This window comes from Typopeltis vanoorti, unplaced genomic scaffold, assembly GCF_054136105.1.
Source record: "Typopeltis vanoorti isolate ZY-2024b unplaced genomic scaffold, IOZ_Tvanoo_1.0 HiC_scaffold_104, whole genome shotgun sequence".
NCBI classification, from domain to species: domain Eukaryota; kingdom Metazoa; phylum Arthropoda; class Arachnida; order Uropygi; family Thelyphonidae; genus Typopeltis; species Typopeltis vanoorti.
In genome coordinates, this window is record NW_028327898.1 from 32,805 (window position 1) to 49,236 (window position 16,432).

The window sequence follows — 16,432 nt, forward strand, 5'->3', positions numbered from 1 at the left end:
CATTTTATTATTGTTTTTTTAAGTTAGTTCATGCTCTTACAGATATGTTGGACACTTTTGATAAACTTGTTTTGTAAAATTTGGATTGTTCATTTCCTGCTGGAGCATAACTGCCATATCATGTTTACGCTTTGTAATTTAATCTTGTTTCTTTCATTCCAGCAATTATAACCAATTGTTTTATTTTTCACCTTTCTTTATCCCATTATTGAAAAGATTAGTTCAGTGATTGCTTTGTTTCTTTTATGCAACTATTTTCACCTTTTGTGTATTTTCTGTAATTGATATGCTGTTACTCTAAAGAAAACTTTTTGATATCAAATGTTTTTTGTGCCGAACCTTGTCTCTGGTTCAATTCCAATTTGTCCGTGAAATTTCTACTTCTGTGGTAATAAATGAATTCTTATTCAGTTAGCAGAGCAACTCTGATGACAAAAGTTAGCTCTAGCTCTTGGACTAGTTATTAGAATTTCTTCTGAATTTCAGATGAGATTTTCCTCTGCAATCCAGCTGCCACATTCTCATTTGTTAAAGCAGACTGTACCACAAGCAGATAGCTTTTGGCCTCTGGTTAGTAGTGCCTTAAGTATTATCAAATTACACCAATACAGTGTTGAGAGTGTAGCACCTGAATTATCGTTGTTAGTGCCAGGTATTACAAAGAAAAGTTCTGGAATAATATATGAAGCTGCACCACAATGGCGAATACAAATGTTAAACTTTATGTTAAATTCCTCAAAAGATAGAGAATTTTTAATTATCTTTCCCCATTTTTTTTTGTTGTGGTGGGAACAAATCTTGTTTACTAGGCAGATTGATTGCTTTGCTATTAAGTTGAAAAATGAAATGCTGTTAGTACCAATTTTCAAATTAAAATAGAATTTAATTAGATCTGCAAACAAATACAAGTAAATAAAATTGGTCTCATCAAAAATATGGCACACATAACAAGTAGGTTAAAGATGCAACATTTACATTTAAAGCATTTACAAGTAAAATGCTTTAAATGTAAATATAGTAACCAGTCACATCTAAGTGTTATGGTGAGCATGCTCCTAATTATAAGAAACAAACTAATAATTAGATTATTAAGCATTTTAGAAATTTCCAAATTTCTATACTTCATATTTCCAAATCTGTGCTTTGAAAGACAAGTTTTAAGACAGACTGAATGATCACTACTTTAGAAGAAAATAAGACTCTAGAGAAATTTTTGCCATTATACACAGTATGTTGCATCTTTAACATAGAAGTTTTCTTTATGTAACTCTCAACCCACTAAGTTTTTTTTCTGTAAAATTATAGTACATTTATACTGCAGTGGATTAAGAATTTCTCAACTTTTTTTTAACTGTTTTATGTTTTTAAATTTTTTATTCTATTTTTTTAAAATAGTTCAGTAATCCTGCTCTGGAAACCCGATGTATGGAACTTTACAAGTCACTTCAGACTTCCATTAAGTGGGACAGTAGTATCACACCAGGCAATGAAATTCATCTCCCAACTAAAGACTTTTACAAACATCTATGGCCAACACAGAATTTGAAGAACTGAGAGTTGATATGCTAATCACTCTGCCAACCACGCCAGCAAGATTATCCTAATGGTATTAATTATCTCATTTTGAAAATGACATAAAAGGAAAGCTTAACTGCTGTAAATGCTACCAAATTAGGTTAGAATCATTTTTTTATGGATCACTCAAGATGAAAGATAATACGCATACTATAGTACATTGCCTGTGGGCAAATTAAACATTCATTCCTCCTTATATATCTACCCATAATATGGAAACTCAGCATTACAAAATCTGACACTTTAGGCCTATAATGAGCAAAGCAATAAAATTCATTTCCCAATTAAGACTCATTGATGCCTACAACACCTTTTACAAATCAGCAGCCTGCCTGCTCTTCAGCCTTTTGGCTAGATAAAAAGGCACCTTATTTCATTTCAGTCTGAGTTCACTGACAATCATGCAGCAGTCAGAGCCCAACCCAGGCTTTTATCTGTTTCACAGATACTTTCATGTCACCTGCCCTGTGCCTGTCAGTAGTCTTATGCCTCTTGTATGATATTGACTTCCAGGGAAGACTTGGAAGGGAGGGGAGAGGCAGGTCCTGTGGTCCACAGTATTCTCCATTTATTATTACAGGCACCTCCAAGGAGTCCGACTCATTACGAGAGGACTTAAACATTATCATGTCAAGAACTAACATTTGCAGAGTATCATACTTTGCTTTGAACCTATTCACAGACATGGCACCAACAACAGACTGGCAACCTATTCCGCTCATTCACTATTCTAAAGCAAAAAACCTCTATTCTAACATCCTTGTTAACTGTACTCTTACTCAGTTTCTATGGATGGCCCCAGTTCTCTCAGCAGCCTGGTTCTGAAAATTTCCTTTCTTGTAAAACCCTTCAGTAATTTGTATGTCAATCATATCACCTCTTTTATGCCTATTAACCAGTTTCTGTAACCCACAGAAACACAAATCTTCAACATGTTCTTGTACGGTTGATTCCATAAACCTACTACCATCTTAGTCACTCCTCGGGATCTTCTCCACCTCTTCATCACTAAGAAACCCTGGAAATCAGATCTGCATGCAGTAGTCAAGATGGTAGTAGGTTATCGAAGCTAGATAAAGAGGGACAATAACCTGCTTGTCAAGGTATTTTTCAGTAACCAAGTGATCTGATGAGCTGGTTTAGCCACTTTTGTTTTGTGAACCCTACCTTAACTCCCTATACACTAACACTCTCAAGTTTCTGGCTTTGTCAATTTCCTGGAGTATAGTTCCAATGTGGTATACAGCTGGTAATCTTTTTGCCCCAAAATCCATAGCCTTACACTTTGCCACATTAAACCGACATCTATTCTCCTTTGTCCAGTCTGCCAATCTATTCAAATCATCATACAAAATCGACATCTGTGTTAACTGTTGCTCTACCCAACTTTGTATCATCAGCAAATAACTGAACAGTTCCTCTCAGATCTTTTCCTATATTATTAATGAACAAATTATACAGTAGCTATCCAAGAACAGAACCATCCAGCATGCCACTAATCACAGGCCTTCTTTAAGACTGCTCATGAATAAATTACTCTAATATCCCTCCAACCACCTTTCCTTATCTATCTCACATTTGTAGCAGTAAATCTGCTAGTTAGAAAGTGCATGTACTAATCTAAACTTTGAATAAGTAAACATAATGAACAAAACATGACCATAGTGAAACTGAAGCCTCAGTTTGGTTTACCTTAAATAACTACATGGAATCAATTTCACATAGTAATAGGTATATTCAGATTAGTTTACCAAATATCCAGGAATTGAATGAGGATAAAATACAATATCGACCAAGTTGTATACATTAAACTAAAGATAACGAAATCAAGTACTCAACTTTGTCACAATCAAAGATTATGGCCATGACTCCACAGCAGCTAAAAGGCATACCACCATATATTATCCCTTGAGAATAGATGCAGAAACTGACACTATATGGCACTCACAAACAAATAATGATTACCTCTGCAACCAGTTGAAATCCTGACCACAGGAAGTCCCATGTTTATCCAATAATACATTGCTCAGAATGGAAGATTTTAAACCACTGCCCCCTCCCCCAAAGAATACAACACCAGAAAACCAAAGAGAAGAGGGAAGAATGCAGAAAGAAAATGGGAGCTTCCCAGCTACAAGCTACTACCATAGCAGAGAAAAATACCAATACATAAAGAACAGGGCAGGAGAAAGTAAAGTAATAACTTGACCACATTAAAATATCTCAGATGAATACAAAGAAAGAATAGAAAATGATATTTATTCTGGATGACATTTTCTGTTAATGCATGGATAAACACTCCAATCAAAAATACTCATTCCTAGAACAGCTGATAAGAGATTCAGCTGGTGAATACACCAAAATCAGTAGAAACTAAAAGCAAAAGTAAAAAAAAGGAAGCTTCAAAGTAAATGTGTGTGTGTGGGTGGGGAGTTTTCAGCAAAATAGCTGACACTGACCACAACATGGAGACCAACTGCACATGGGATCCTGAAAGGCCCAGATCAGGTCATATTGCTATACCAGGAGTCCTCAATCTGAGAAAGGAAACCAAAGACAATGAAATAAGAAAGAGAACCAGTCATAATCCACCAAACAGCAATGTATGAGAAGAAAACCTTTAGCAAAACGGATAACCTTAAATGTCCATAAGTTTAACAAAATCACCAAACAGAACTGGCTACAGGAATACATGTGCTACAATTGAGAAATCATTTTTCTAGAAGTAATACTATCAAGTACAGTAAAACTGCATAGATAATAAATTGAAATAGAATCTTTCGGAGTTCTGGGACCAACAGACAAAAATGAGTGGGGAATACTATTTAATCCAAACTTCAAAGGGAAAATTTTATTCTCCAAAAGACCAAGAAGGGAGAATTATCACCATGAACATCAAAATAAGAAATACGAGCATTAAGGTCATCAACATCTTATGTCTCTACAGACAAATCAGAAAGGAAGCATTCCTATGAAGATTACTATGCCTTAGGTTTTCCCTATTTTCCTCCATTCCTAAGAAAGTTTTCATGTCTTATGGCAGAGACAAATACCAAGTGGTGGTGTAAGATTTTCAGAAGAGCTTGTTGTTGTGAAGAAAAATAATCCTGATTATGATTGGAAGCACACTTGGGATTGTAAAAATTGATTGGTTCCCACTGGAATACATCATAGTATTCCAATGGGAACCAAAAGAGAACAATGACGATTCTATACATAAAGGTGTTTTCCAAGTGGAGAGTGTTGTCTGCAACATCAAAACGTGATAATTTACCATGAGCAAGTCATCGTAAATTATCACGGAGTCAGGTGACAATGTTTTAGGTGTGGCTCATATCTTGGTGCAGTGTTTGGGAATAAAATGTAGATCTAAACAATGCACTTGACCAGTCTACAACACTCTGTGGAAAATGTGGAAGGAAAACAATAAAGTAGACATCTGCCCATACAAAATTCTTGCTCAATGAATGGGTGGTGCAATTAAGTTACTTACAACCCCAGCAGATGAAGATCTAGATATAATGGCACCGCCAACAAAAAAGCAGGATCTTCTAGTTCTGGATGCACCACCATGAAAGCCAACAGTAGAAAAAAAACTAAGCAAACTTTACTGAAAATCTTTGGGAAAAATGGAAGAGAAGAAACAAATCCATAATGCTAGCAAGGATACTCCTGTTACTGAGGTATCACAAAAGGAATTATTAAAAATAGTTCCTGAAAATATGTTGAAGCATACAGCTAAGGAAACAAACTTCAGTGGAACAATAACATAAGAGAACATAAGATATTTACAACAATTATTTGTGATCGTATCAAATTGGGTATCCAGAATGTCATTAACAGTTTGCATGTTTCTGTTATAGCAGGTATAATCTTTTTCTTAAATATAAAGACCAGTAGGCTTCATTTTGGTGATATAAACATTATTTAAATTAAAAGGGATATCCCCTTAATTTAAATAATAATCTTTTTCTCCTTGGAGATCTCATCCATATCACAAAGAATATCAACTGGCACTTTGACTTGGAAAAGCATTTGATAGTATAGGACGTTTATTTACATCACATACATTCTTGAAAAAACTGGCACAGGCCCAGGTTTTATGAAGAGTAAAAATATTTACACAGAAGTCTCCTCTTGCATAAGTTTGGATCAGCTAGAAAATACACCAGAATCATTAGAAAATTAAAGCAACAAACTAAACCTCAAAGCAAATGTAGGAAACACAATGTTTCAGTCAAATCACTGACACTGACTGCAACATGGAGACCAAATGCAAATGGGGTCCTAAAAGGCCCAGATCTACATAATTGCCATACTAGGAATCTTCAGAGTCCCAGAAAAAGGACAAAAAAGAAAAATAAATAAATAATAACAAATAAAAGAATCAGTCACAATCCACTGAAAGGCAATGATAGACAAGAAAATATCAAAATAAATCCTTAAACGTCCACATGTTTAACAAAAGGCACCAAACCGAATTGACTGCAGGAATAAATCACATGATACAATTGGGACATACTATTCCTACAAGAAACAAACTAAGAATGGAAAAATTGCAGACAAACTGAAGAGGTGGAAAAGTTCAAATAGAACCTCTTCCACCTTTTCTTGGTCCTGAGGTTTCTTTCAGGACCAAGACACAAAAAAGAGTAGGAATCCTGTTTAACACAAATAAGGCAAAATTTTTATTCTCCAAGAGACCAAGAAGGTAGAATCATTAACATCAAAATAAATATGCTGAATTATGTTGACAAGCTTAAAATAAGCTTGTCCACATCTGTGCCTTTACAGAAGAATGAGAAAAGAAAAAGTTCCTAAGAATGTTGCCATGCTGCCAAAAGTGTCTGGAGATCCCCACAGCTCTATGTTGCTTCACCCATATGATGCAGATACATGTCAGCAACGATATATAAGCATAAGTACATTATGAAGGGTAGACATTCTTTACCATCAGAAGTGGACAAAAAGTTGAGTCCACACTATAAGCTTGGTCATTTGGTCAGATTTCTGCCATATTGCATGTGCCCCAATCTACTGTCAGTGTGGTCATGAAGTGGAAACATGATGGGATCACCAAAACAATCCACCCTGAACTCTCAAGAATGATGTCACAGCTTGTCAGTCAGCTTTAACAACCATTGCTGAAGACTTTTGCATGAACTATGGAATGGATGCCAGTGACAGAACTATTTGCTAGAGTTGTTTGGGTTTCATGGTTGTGCTGTGGCTCAAGTGTTGGAATACACCTGCCAATTCCCAGCATCATCAGAAATAGTGCAGTATACAATCTGGCAATCCAATGGGTGTGTCTGGATCCAGCAGATGACTGGTGAACAATATAAGAATGTCTTCTCTATCAATTGAAATTTAGTGGTGGTAACATAATTGTATGCATTTGGTTTTCCTAGTTTGGACCAGTTGGTTTCTGTGTCCAGATCTTTAAAGATGGAAGAACTAAACTGGGTGGCCCAAAGTCCCAACCACAACCCCACTAAACTTCTTTGGGATGTTCCCAATTTTGTCTTCATAGTTGGCAAGTCAAATGACAATGTTTAAGATGTGGCACTTTATAATCACCTTAGGGCAAATTGTGCTCAGATAAAATGCTTCAACTTCACATGGATAGGACACTCCTTTGACAATGAAACTCTTTGTGGAAAGCTAAGAACAAACTGCCTGCATAGAACAGATTGGTGTTATGTAATTAAGCTACTTTGAAATCCTGCAGCTTACAATATTTTCTCCCAAGGAATAAGGATTTTCAGCTTCAGAACAAGCACAATCCAAATGTGCAACAGAAGAGAAACAAGCTTACAAAAAAACTTAATTAGGAAAAAACAGGTCTGCAAGATCAACAGCACTTATGCTATTTGAAGCAAAATTCAAAATGAGTCCTGAAGAAATGCAAGCTACTAAAAGTGATAAATTCATCAGTGGATTGTTCAAAAGAACAAGCAAAAATTGTAAGTGTCCAAAACACTATTTGGAAATGATATAGTAGCTAGTCCTGCAATGATAGTAATACCATACTTTCCCTCAGAGCACATCAAATCTCTTCCCTTGAAGGATCATGTTCCACACGCTTGGAAAGGTGCAGCAATCTTAAGAACTTTCCAGGAATCACCAAGTTTAGAGAAAACTAACAGCTATAGATAAACTAGGTGAGCCATTATTACACCTATGCATTCAGGCCCTTCAGATTTGGGGTAATCACACCACAAGGGAATTAGTCAGACCAGATGTCTTTAAAAATACCATTCTACCTTCATATATAGCATGAATGAAGAGGACATTCTCATTATCTGCTATCCTTGTTCTATTAGCTAAAGGAAAGACTATTTTCTTTTTTTTTTAATATCACATATTGCTAACAAATTACATTTCCAAATGACCACTCTTAATATTAATGGTTTTCACGATGCCTTTGGTCACCACAATCTGAAGATTTATTTTGGAAATTGGTATCAATCTTTTTATTCAAGGAATGAACTCTTATCAACACTGGGATGTGGTCGTTCAGTCTCTCTCTGCTTCACAGTAAAAAGCTATTCACAGTTTGGAGAGGCTCATGCAAGGTGAGCAGGTATTATCATTCATCTCCCCCCACCACACACACACACACACACACACATTCTAGGATTTTTTTTTTTTAAACATACAGAGACAGCAAGAAAATTTCCATATATTTTAAGTTTGGAAAGAGATCCATCTGTTTTCTTGCTCCAAATACCACTCACCAGCAATGTGGTTTTCTTCTACCTTGGGGGGAGGGGGGGGAATCAACAGCTCCATTATTAGTAATTGGAAGTTCATTTTGCACTTGGTTAGACTATAATAAATTGAGTTTAATCCTTTATCTAAGTGTAAGCAAACAAAAGTTTCCACCTGAAAATATCTTCAGGACTGAGGTAAGGTGGTAATATCCTTGGCAACTTGTAGCAAAGGTGGTCCAAGCTCTCAGCACTTCATGTCTCAGCATCTCCCATAATGCAAAGCACATCTCCTTGCAGACATGTATACTGCTATGCATTAAGGAAAGGGCCACTACCCAGACAGGTTTCCCATCGCTCCTTGTCTCGTCAGTGGATCTGGGTAGTGGCCCTTCCCTTAGTGCATAGCAGTATACATGTCCGAAAGGAGATGTGCTTTGCATTATGGGAGATGCTGAGACAAGGAGAGATGGGAGCTTGGTCCACCTTTGCTAGAAATTGCCAAAGGATGTAACCACCTTACCTCAGTCCTGAAGATATTTTCAGGTGCAAACTTTGTTTGCTTCTACTTGGATAAAGGATTAAACTAAATTTATTATTAGCAATTGCATAGAAGATATGCATTATGATAAAGTTGCAAGTAACAGGCCTTTCTGCTATTGGCGCCAGCATCTAGAGAGCTGCTGTGGCAACGTGGACCTGACAAAAGCAAAATCCATGCAATATGGGAACAGCATGTCTCAAAAAAAGTATCAACTGGAAAGGGCACAACAGAAAAGACAACAAATGAGGGATCGCCTTAAAGATTCAGGGAAGAATCTTGCCATCCAGAAAACTGGCATTTTTTCTTGCACAGATTTCTAGAACCCAAATGAAAAAAAAAAAAAGATTTGACTATTTCTGAAATGATAGAAACTTCAAGAAGGTGCACAGAGGCTACACTGAATTAAATTACCAGAAGGAGAATTGGTTGTCATTTATCAAATTCCATTACAAACAATACAATCAGCACCATTTGAAAAATACTGCAAAACCGAACATGTATCTGCAAGCCTACTACCCTATATTTTAGGAAACAATCTGCAATTCTTTGAAATTTGAACATGTACAGGTCCAAAAGCAAAAACAATCCCAGATTACTTTAATACTCTGGCTACTTACAGAGATTGGAACACAAATGGCAGCATATTTTAGCATCTCGCCTATTATGTTGTCATTTCCAGAACTCTTGTTATTCTTGAGATGTTTTATAGACTTATTCACCTCTCCTTCCAAGATGTCATTTTCAAAAATCACTGCTGGTGGAGGGATTCCTTTTAGTTCTTTGATTACTTCTGTTGCAGTATCATTTAGTTGATTTTTATCATTGCAATATCTTGTCCATCTGTGTATAATTTCTGTCTTGTCCATCAATACTTTACCATTTTCATCTTTGATTGCTACTGATCTTGTTCGCTACTTCCTATTAACATTTCTTATAAGTTTGTAGACCTCACTAGTTTTATGTTCTCCATAGTACTGTTCAATGTCTTTGCACTGGTCCTCCAACCATTTGGCTTTATCAGATCTTGCTGCTTTGCGTATTTTATTGCATTTTTCACGGTATAACTCATCTGCTGCCTCTGAATTATCTCTTTTAAGTTTCAGTTCTCTTTTCTCTTGTACCAATTTTAAGGTTTTCCTGAGTTATCCATTTCTTGTTGATTTTCTCTCTTTCAGGAATTACTTCCTCTGTTTTTTTTTTTAGCACTGTAGTCAGTCGTTCTGCTCTTGTATTTATATTTTGTTTTTCATTTGGAATCTTAAGCTTAGCTTCCAGTATGCTGTTCTTAGCCTGTCTTCATTTAATTCTGAGATGTCTCTAGCTTTCTGGAACTTTCCTTTGTACTTCTGTTTCAGTTTTAGTCTTATATTTGCAATCCAAGCTGATATTGGTCCAAATCAATACCAGCTCCTTGGAATGATCTCATAGGAGAAAAAGAGGGAATATGATAGAAACATTGTTTAAAGGGTTTTATAGGATAGATTGAGGGAAAAAATTTCAGTACTTGGCTAGAGGAACCACCTTTATTCAACTTCAAGAAGTCATCTCTAGAAGTTGAATAAAGGTGTGCTTATTCAGGTGTAAGGACTAGATTTTTTGCTTGGAGAGTTGTGAATGAGTAGAATGGGTTGCCAGAGTCAGTTGCGGGTGCTTTGTCTGTTAATAGTTTTAAGGAAAGGGATGATATGTGGATAGATAGTCTCCCACGAGGAGTCTTTGCACTCCATGGATTTTGAATGAGGTAACCATGGTTATACTGCAAGGGCAAAAAGGGACAAGATGAATTTAAAAATTATGATTTTAACCTCAGCAATAGGTGTAAATGAAAAGGATATTTTAGTGCTCCAGGTTACTTACGCTCATTCAGCCGCATTAATATCAGAAACATTAGCTGTTGTGACTTCACAAAATAAGGCATAACAAAATGAAATGTATTATGCAAATCTAGGAAGGAGTATAAAAGTAAAGTCTTGCCATAAGCTGTTATAACTTTGACCTCTGCAGTGTAAAAAAACTGTACTAAGATGACAGTGCTTCTCACTTCAAGGGACTTAAAACAGCTACACCACAGTAGTAGTAGTTTTACTAGAAAATACTTAAATGTAATAAAAAATTACAGTATTGTTACTCGAGGTAACAAAAAGCCCAAGCAGAAAGTCACATGGAAAGGCAGTTGGAGAAATTATATTTAACAAAAAATATTCAACTTTAGAAGCTTAGTTTTGCAACAATTACCATGGATAATTCAGACCTGATTTCCAGATGACTAGCGTAGACCGTCACAATACCCATCTATAATAAGGGACATAAAACAATGAAAATTATAGGAAATTCCCTATTTTCCAGGTAAGATTTATGTAAGCATACTTTGGAAGAGGTTAAGAGAAACAAGATGGGTTCAAGCTAAACAGAGGTTGTCAGATGGTGTAAAAGAGAAAATCATGTGATAGTGTAAATTTAAATGATGTCAACAGTTAGATAATTACAGATACAGGAAGATGGTTTGATTTGATATACATAAAAAAGCAAGGTGTACATTATGCATTATGAAGGCAGTACAGTGGTATCTCGCTAATCCGAACTAATAAAAACCACACTCGTTCAGATTAGCGAATTTTCCCCCAAGAGGCAACAATAACTAGTGTTTAAGACAAAAATAATCAGATTCTAATGGTACATCAATTTAATTCTGTAAATAAATGAATTAACTGATAGAAAAAATGCTACTGTACTGTAATATAAAACTTAAAAAAAAAATAATAGCTTAAAAAATAATAAATAATTAAAAATAAAAAATAATGAGCTTGAATGTAACTAAACGACAAACCTTCGGACATTCTACATGGTGGCAATTACTCGGGCCCTTCGAAATAAAAGTTATTTCTTCTGAAAAATCACACGAATTTAAACTTATTGATTACATGCTCCAGATCAGAATTAACTACATAATTTTTGCATTTTACCAGGCGCTGCAAGTTACTCAAAACACTTTATCAAGCGGGAATACATAAAACAACGTCATGATTTACACAGCACAAAAAAATGGTCGCCCTCAGAAAAGAAATAAGGTATCTATTACTTTGTCTGCTGTAAAATCGTAAAACAAAAGTGGACAATACAATTAACCAATACCAATCTATTATGCTATTCATAACTCCGCCTACATTGCATGTATCTGTGCGCATGCCTTAACCATGTTTACAATTTCTCTCTTCCTCTTTCAGAATTCACAAAAGCCAGCCAGTCAGAGGAATTCAATAAATAAATAAGTAAAAATAAATAAATAAATAAAAATCGGTTTTTATGATCGTTTTAGATCATTAAAAAAGATTTTTATGTACTTATTTATGCAGAAATTGGAACATTTTTAACCGAAATTTTACAACATTAATTCAACTCAATACAACATAATGTTTATTATTTTTAACGCTGTTTTTGCCTGTTTTCGTTTAGGAGTGTCCTTTATTTTAAATACATACGCTTTTCGCCACACGTTTCCGAACCCCCCCCCTTCCCCTTTCTTAACAGCAAACAGCAGAAGTATAGAGAAAGAAGATATCCTTACTTCCGAACAACGTATGTGCAAAATTTCTTCCTCTATTAATCTGCATATATTTACCTTTAAAATACACTGATAATACCCTAAAAATTCTTGAGTAAAAAGCCAATGTATATAAAATAAGGGACACTCTTAAACGAGAACAGGCAAAAATAGCCGTAAAAATAATAGCTTTTAAGAGGAGTAACATGGGAATTTCCCATAAATAATACCTATAATGTTCATTTTCTCAATGAGCATCCCCGTGTGTGTGTGTGTTGAACGCACTTCCTTTTCCTGTGATTTAATGATTAAAAATATTATGACATAACTTGGAGTAGACCAGCTTTACTTCTTGTTCTTATCTTCCCAACTCGAAAATTTAGGACTTGGAACGTAAACTGAAATAATACACGACAGATGAGTTGTTTAGAATCATAAAACAATAAATTGCAAGGGAATTGAAACCGATAACTGTAAAATTAAAAGTGAAGGTTAAAATACATGACAAGATTAAAACCAGAAAGGAATGAACGAAAGGAAAAAGCTAAGACCGTATTTTTTACGACACATTGTTCTTTTTATTTATATATGCATTCCAAATTTTTACCCACTACTTCTGTTTAGTTTTAACACCCACCTGGCTTTCTTTCCTCTATATTCCTGAATAACATATGAGAACTAGCCAGGAACTGTATTTTCATGGACTGTTTAACTTCGTGTATCCCATGAAATTCTGATTTTTTTCTATTCTTGCGAGCAACTCGATCACGTGATTGATAGCTCAGAATGCACGCCTCAAATTTCGCTACTGGATATCTAATGGTTAATTTCTTTCTTCGGCGTTACTTCTTTTAAGAATTTATTTGTCATTTTTATTTTCAGTTTGATGCTAATCTGTATTTTGCACAACACTAGACGGTGGTCACTTCCAGTTTCAAATCCCTGCACACTCTTGTATCACTATCAACAATAAAATAGTAGGATTTTTTTTTTTAATTCTTGCCTATTTTCTGCTGTGAATTTATACACACTTATGGGGAAATTACTTGCAAGAATTGGCTATATCCTGAGCAGAAATCTGTAGGTACTCTTTTATTTTTACAATGTTTTCCCATATTATTCAGTAACTCGGAAAATGGCTCTGCTTGTTCTCCAGCGAGAACACCTTTAGTGGATTCCTAACACAAATAAGTCTTGTTTAATTTCCTATTTTGCTGGAGTCGCTCTATTAGCTGTCGACATCCACTTCAAGAATTTATATATATATATAATTTATTGTTCAGTACTGGATAAATATATTCTATAACGTTGTCAAGTTCATTATTTGGGTTCTGAAATACAAAATCAATTAATTCAAATTACGACAGAGAAAATAAGAAGCAAAATATAAGTGATATTAAAAATGCCAAATACTGTTCGATTATTCGTTTAATGGAAAAGCATTAGTATCTTAATAATGTTCCATTATTAACATACGTTTGCTCAAAACAGGGAAAATATGTGAAAAATTCATGGTTTTTTTTTTTAATGATAAAACAGAACTTGGGTTGACTGATAATATTTTAAAAGAATTAGAACAATTGAATATCAATTCAGAAGACATGCACGGCGCATTACAATAATGCCGCTAACATGAAGGTGTACAACCTCGCATTTTAAATATAAATCTCCGAGCATTTTACGCCCCCTGTAGTGCTCATTCCCTCAGTCTTCTTTTTAATGATGCAGCTAAAATTTCAGTTCATGCTGTATAATTTTTTGGAATAATTCAATAACTATTCAACTTTTTTGCTGGATCGACCAACAGGTGGGAGGTTGTCCTTTTGAAACACTTAACGAACATGACAATAAAAGGTGGGTCTGATTCTCGATGGGAAGCTCGAATTGAGCAATTAAACGAATTCGATTTCAATTCTGCGAAATTCGTGATGCACTCGTGGAAATGTACGAAAATCCCCAATTGATAGGTTCAACAGGAAATGTTGACCTTGTTGAAAAAGTCACTTCATTCAAATTTATTAGCAGCAAAATTATTTGGTATGACATTCTCTCATTAATAAACCCAGCGAGTAAAATTTTGCAAAGTATAAATTTTAATATTGGCCATGCCATACAACAGTTTGACACCACTCTGAAATTGTTACCCGATTATAGGAAAAAGGGACTTCAACACATGAAAACAACTGCAGTTGAAATTGGAGAAAAACTTGATGTACTACCGGAATTTCCGCATGTAAGAATAACAAGAAGAAGAAAATGTTTTCTTATGAGAGCCATGATGTGCCACAAGGGACCCCAGAAAAACTATTTGAAGTTAGTTTTAACGTCTTCATTGATACAGCTATAAATAGCTTACAAAATAGATTTGAACAGCTGAGATCACACAATGATCTATTTATAAAGATATTACATAACTGGAGTTCGGACGAAATATTAAAGCATTTGAAAAGACTTGGAATTTGCTTTGAGCAGTGGCAAAGCATCTGACGTAGATGCAATAGATTTATTTGAAGAATTAAAAATTCTCAAAAATAATAGAAGAGAAAAGTGGTCCTCACCAAATTTGATCATACATGTAACCAAAATCTTGTAGAAATTTATCCCAACGTAACCACTGCCTAAAGGATATTGTTAGCAATTCCTGTTAGCACAGCAAGTGCGAAAAGACGTTATCCAAGCTTAATCGGATTAAAAATTATTTGCGAACAGCAATGACCCAAGAAAGATTGGGTGGTCAAGCAACTCTATCGATAGAGGCGGACATAACTTAGAATTTAAATTTAGAAGATCTTATGAACACTTTTATTGTGCAATATCCCCGTAGAGCAAACATATAATTAATATTATTATTATGTGATCATTTCCATTAATGTTTCTCTTGTAATAAAAACAAAATAGCAATTCGAGATTTTCTTATATTTTTGTCTTTTAATCCATCAGAGGCGATATTTAACTGCGTGCCTCTGGGCACAATCTAATCGTTGCCAGATTAGATCATGCCTTGAGGCAAACAGTTAAATATCGCCTCTGGTGATATTATTATTTTAAGTTTAAAATTCGAATGTAAGTGTATTACAATAATAATTTTTAAATTATATTTAAACTCTAACAAAGACAGGGAAAGATTTACAGTACATGATAATAGCTTTTTAATATTTTATTGATGTTATAGGATATATGCTTCCACTCGTACAATGAGACGTATGTCTTCGTTGCGTCACACGAATATTTATACAGGTTGTAAGCCGTAAGTCGTATAATAATCAAATTAAAAAAAATATATATATATATATATAAAGCAGAAACTGTGCATAAATTTTAAACTAAGAAACGAGGTAATGCAGATGACTGAAGTTCTAGAAAAAAAATAAAGAAAATAATAATTATTCACCAACTGATTTCTAACGGAATTAGAATGCGATAATATAATTCAGCATTTAGAAAGATAGTGCAGGATTACGGTATTACGGATAATAAGGATAGGATTACGGAAAATAAGTACGGAATAAAGCTATTCGACTTAACGGAAGTACTAACATCGTTGTGATACAGGTAATGATAGACATGAAAATGTGCTATAAATGTTGCCAAGCATTTAATCGAGTGGAGCAAAGTGCGTTAAATTTCAGGAATATATCATCCACGTATTACGTGCGTAAGTCAGTTCTTATGGTTTTGATGTAATCAGACATATGAGAAAGTACTCAGAACCAGAATAATTTAAGAATTGAAGGAACATATTAATAAATATTTATCCTTACGTAAAGAACCGTTTCCTAGAAAACTGGGAGGAATATAATATCATGGCAGACGAAGAGTGAAATAGTATAAGTTAACGAAAGGGCAGAAAAACAATTATTATTAAATAATACAATACTTAAAAAATACAAAAAAAAGCAAGGTAAAAAATTATAATAAAATAAAAATGCAATGTTAACATTGGAAATATAAAACACAAGGTAAAAAAAATAGAAAATCCTTAACTTATTAATGGTAACGTTACTAAAGTTCTGCAATCTTTCGTGCTGGAAGTCATTGAAAGAAAAAGGGGAAGGATTG

At 34.6% G+C, this 16,432-nt stretch overlaps 2 long non-coding RNA genes across 2 annotated transcripts in view; one reads left to right on the plus strand and one right to left on the minus strand.

Annotated features, from left to right (window-relative positions):
- The window catches only part of LOC150092243 (uncharacterized), a 25,226-nt gene extending 23,058 nt beyond the window's left edge, over positions 1-2,168 (plus strand). Inside the window, exon 2 of the long non-coding RNA XR_016550596.1 lies at positions 1,396-2,168. This is a non-coding gene — a long non-coding RNA (uncharacterized LOC150092243). The remainder of the gene's footprint in view (positions 1-1,395) is intronic.
- LOC150092246 (uncharacterized) overlaps positions 1-11,887 on the minus strand; it is a 13,479-nt gene extending 1,592 nt beyond the window's left edge. Inside the window, exon 1 of the long non-coding RNA XR_016550597.1 lies at positions 11,660-11,887. This is a non-coding gene — a long non-coding RNA (uncharacterized LOC150092246). The remainder of the gene's footprint in view (positions 1-11,659) is intronic.
- Between the last annotated feature and the right edge of the window lie 4,545 nt (positions 11,888-16,432).